The sequence below is a fragment of the Amblyomma americanum genome, chromosome 1 (assembly GCF_052857255.1).
Source record: "Amblyomma americanum isolate KBUSLIRL-KWMA chromosome 1, ASM5285725v1, whole genome shotgun sequence".
Lineage (NCBI taxonomy): Eukaryota > Metazoa > Arthropoda > Arachnida > Ixodida > Ixodidae > Amblyomma > Amblyomma americanum.
In genome coordinates, this window is record NC_135497.1 from 262,841,641 (window position 1) to 262,846,174 (window position 4,534).

A 4,534-nucleotide genomic window follows, 5' to 3' on the forward strand; every position below is an offset into this window, starting at 1 on the left:
ATGGATGGATGGATGGATGGATTAGAGGCTGCCAGGCAGCCCTTGGCTTGTTGGCGGCCTCTTCCACCAGATGGATGGTGCGTCGCTGGATGGTATAAGGGCTGCGCTTCGCAGCAGGGTCTCCCAGGCTTCTATACTCACTATATACCCCCCCCCCCCCCCCCCCGGGATTGTGGGCACACTCAAATTACATGGTCAAGGGTCCCTCTCGCCTCACAGTGTTTGCACTGGTCGTTCTCTCTAAGCTCTGGTAGCCCGTGAAACGCCCAGACCTGGTTCACGAAGGAATTACTTTGGAGCCGCCTCCATGCAACAGCTTCTCCATTATTTAGGCCAACATCTGGCGGCGGTACCAGTCTACGTCCCAATTTATAATGGTCGATGATCTGAGCTACTGGAAGTGGTAAGGGAATAGATCTGCTTAGGGCAGATAGTGACAGCTATACTCCGCTTCGAACACCATGTGCAACGCTGTCAGAGCTAGCGCTCTTGTTTACGCTGCCTACATCCGCGACCAAAAAGTAGTCATCTGTGGTGAGCTAAACATAGTAAATACTTTGCCTGCAGGCTTACCACATGACACATTTATTATGATCTTGATTAAATGCACTGTTATTGCTGATAACACGCTGTCGCTTTCTCGTGCCATTAGACAACTCGGGCACAGAACAAGCACGGAGTAACACGCCTTTTTGAAGCGAAAAGCTTCACTACGCTAGTCAACGCCGCGCTTCGCGCGAGCCGGCGTATGTCGGAGCACGAGTGACGTCACGCACGGCGCAGGTGGCCGCCGCCGACTCCGACGGACTTTTCTCTCTCTCGCTCCCTAGTCACACCAAGACGCAGGCGTTCCGCCACTGCGCAGCTCCGCGCCTTTCCTCAAAATGCAACTTTCAGTTTTCTCTTTCTTCTTTCCGTCCCTCCTTTATCCCTTCCTTTACGGCACGGTCCGGGTGTCCACCGAGATATGTGAGACGGTTACTGTGCCATTTCCTTTCCTCAAAAACCAAACAAAACAAGTGAGCCGACGGCGTTCATAGAATTCATTTGCATTGACAACTTTGCAAAGGCTGTTCTTGCCCCGCCGCGGTGGCTCAGTGGTTAGGGCGCTCGACTACTGATCCGGAGTTCCCGGGTTCGAACCCGACCGCGGCGGCTGCGTTTTTATGGAGGAAAAACGCTAAGGCGCCCGTGTGCTGTGCGATGTCAGTGCACGTTAAAGGTCCCCAGGTGGTCGAAATTATTCCGGAGCCCTCCACTACGGCACCTATTCTTCCTATATTCTTTCACTCCCTCCTTTATTCCTTCCCTTACGGCGCGGTTCAGGTGTCCAAAGATATATGAGACAGATACTGCGCCATTTCCTTTCCCCCAAAACCAATTATTATTATTAAAGGCTGTTCATTTTCACGAAAGGAAAGGCGCACAACCGGCTCCATGGGTCAGTGGAGACCTCAATCTCCATGGCGTTGGAGTCAAATGCCTGCTTTGATTGCTTTTCCGCACACTGGGTAGGCAGCGCGCCCTCCCTGCCACCCTGGGAGGTCGCATGCAGTTAATGGTCGATCGCGAGAGATTAATCACCAAATGAACGCTGCGGCCTAGGTATTGCTGCAGTGCCGCATGTCAACCACAACGTTGTCAGCGCTAATTCATTAATTCCACATCTCTCTCTCACCACGCATCGAAGCACGAATTAGGCGTCCACATATCCAGGGAGCCAGTTATGCGCCCTTATTTTGCTCGAAGCCATCGCCGCCTAGAACATTGTCAACGCCAACGGCAATGAACACAGTGAACACCAATATCTTTCGCTTTGTATATCCTGGATTAGCTCAGCTAATCTAGATTAACTTTTATTTTCCCGTCCGGACTACCTCCGCACCTTTCACAGCGTTGCACCTGATGTATGAAACGGAGTATAATCCGGATCATACTCGAAGGATAAGAATAGGGTGGAGCGTATATGCAGATTCTCTCAAATCACGAATGGCAGTTTACCAATATTCCTCAAGAGGAAAGTGTGAAAATTGGTTTTGGGGAAAGGAAATGGCGCAGTATCTGTCTCACATCGGCGGACACCTGAACCGCGCCGTAAGGGAAGGGATAAAGCGGTAACCACATGGCAGCGTTTTTTCGGCGCCGCGTCAGCGCCTCGTCTACCGGCGTGCCCGGAGGCGAAATTCTGGCGCTCGGAACGAGGCGACGCAGGCGGGCGCAGATATCTGGCGAGGCCAGATCTCAGCGTCGACGCCGGAAGTGCCTCGCAAGTGGGAACCAATAAGGAACGGTGAAGCAGAAGTCGACTTCCGGAATCGGGCCTACCCTACTTGCCCGTCGGCGCATTTTGTTTGTGTGGTTGTCGTCTGCATCGTGCTAGCATGGCGCTGTCGCTCATCGACAACGATACCCTGATAAGGAATGTTAATGCAGACGAGTGCTTTGGCAAGTGAAGCACAAAGACCACAAAAACAGACCGAAAAAGACTATCCTGTGGGCCGAAGTTGCCGCCGCCGTGCTACCGAATGTACCAAAAGCAGGTAATTGCGTATTTGCATTGTTCTCCGCTTGACCGAGTGTTCGGCTTTGATGAAACTTCTGAATGACTTTATTTCAGAGAATTTAATGCAAAAGCGGTGCAAATCTTTGAGAGACAAGTTTCGCCGGATTCTCGTTGCGAACAAGGAGTGTCAGAAAAGTGGTGCGGGAGCCGAAGATGCCGAGGAATCGGTCAACGGCGATGTGTCATGGGCATAATATGACCAAATAATGTTTTTGCGAGACAGCGTGTAAGGAAGCCCGTAAGTCTGATGCATGTTCTAATCAGTGCACGCAAATAAAACCTCATCGGTTTGATGCCTTCCTGTTGTTGGGCCTGATACTGCTTAGTGTTGAGAGTTGTTGCCTGAAATACAATGGCACATACCCACGGTGGGAGATTGGCCAGGGTTTGGTGCAGATTCAAATAGGGAAAGTGTTGAGAGATCTCCGCGACAGAGAGCGACTTCGAATAATGTTGTAAGTAATGTGATGGAAGCAATGTTTGTCTTCATGTAATGAAATAGGGTGTCTGTCAAGCCTTCGCTACACAATTAAGGTTAATTCCTGTCACTGGCGGGGCCTGATTGACAGAAGTGTAGACATTAGCAGAGGCCCAAGCGGGAGCACACATGCACTTGCAGCGCTTTGTTCCATGCCTCGTTGCAAATGCGGCGCCTATCACTCGCTGAATTTTTTTTCCCCTCTGCACTTGGTCTGCTTTTTTCTTTGTGCCACTGTCACTGCCTAACTTACAAAGAGCCCAGTCCAGCCTCCATACGATAGTGGACCATGACTAACAGTTGCTTTTAGATGTACACAGTAGCGCTGTAAAATTTCGGCATGGAAATAAATGAAAATTTCAACCTGTTTGCTGCATGCTGCAAGTGCATGCCCAAATTCTTTTTGGAAAATTTCGTAAGCCAGTATGGGGATTGGCTCTGTAGCTTATTTACATTTCTTTCACATTACACTTACCATGGCATGGGGAATGCCTCAGTGGGAATGCCTGGGGTATTCTTGCCAACAATAGTTATTCCTTGCTTATAGAAAGCTGGTTGAGTAGTTGGGCTTCTTTTACTTTTCTGAACAACACAAATGTAGCACATCTCATCAGAATTATGAATGCACATGTCTTGCACTGTTTTATTTTACTATGCATAATTACAGAACATCTGGCAACATGACAGCACAGGTTCTGCTTCAGAACATTGTCACAGGCTACTGCGACATGGAGCCTGTGTCGATTCCACCAAGTGAGAACAGCCAGGGCCAGGCAGGAGGAGCCTTTACCGCTGAACAGCGGGTAGCCACGGATATGGCTGTCGCGCCAGATAACCTGAGCTTGCTGGACGAGCCGCCGTCGCTAACACCACCTCCTCCACCAGAAGCCAGGCCACTACAGAAGAAAAGAAAACATGTCTCTTTGAAGAGCTGGAACAGGTTTCAGAACAAATTAGAAATAATATACCACAGGATGTGGATGAACATTTCGCTATGTCATTGGTGCACCACATGAGGAGAGTTAAACCAGAAAGGAGGATTGAGACGCAGTTGAGAGTTCTGCAGGTAGTGCAAGAATTTTCCGAATAAACCCAAGCTTGTCTTCTACATGAAATCTCCATAATTTCATGTTCCATAATTTTCATCCTACAGAGTATGCATATCTTTTGTGCTGATAGGTGACATGAGGATGACATTAGGTTAAATGAAAACTATAAAATCATTCTCTAAGCTGGGTGAAAAAACAAAACAAAAACCCACCCTCTGGACAACTTCCTTTGCCATCAGTAAATAAAAAACTGCATCAGTGATGCAAACAGTGCATCTTGGAGCATTCATGATAATTTTTTTCAGGTCTGCATGTATGGAGGGTACTTAATTTAAATTTAACTTGTATGCAGGGTGCAAAAGAAAATTACGGCCAAGCCAGTTGCACTGCATAGTCATCCTTTCTACTTACCTAAACCAGTTGATGTAATGTGTCAAAAGTTGG

At 48.6% G+C, this 4,534-nt stretch overlaps 1 long non-coding RNA gene across 1 annotated transcript; it reads left to right on the plus strand.

Annotated features, from left to right (window-relative positions):
* Positions 1-2,359: 2,359 nt before the first annotated feature.
* On the plus strand, positions 2,360-3,809 carry LOC144115026 (uncharacterized). Its single transcript, XR_013311205.1, has 3 exons — positions 2,360-2,540; positions 2,618-2,801; positions 3,709-3,809. It is a non-coding gene; the product is annotated as an uncharacterized LOC144115026 (long non-coding RNA).
* Positions 3,810-4,534: the final 725 nt, after the last annotated feature.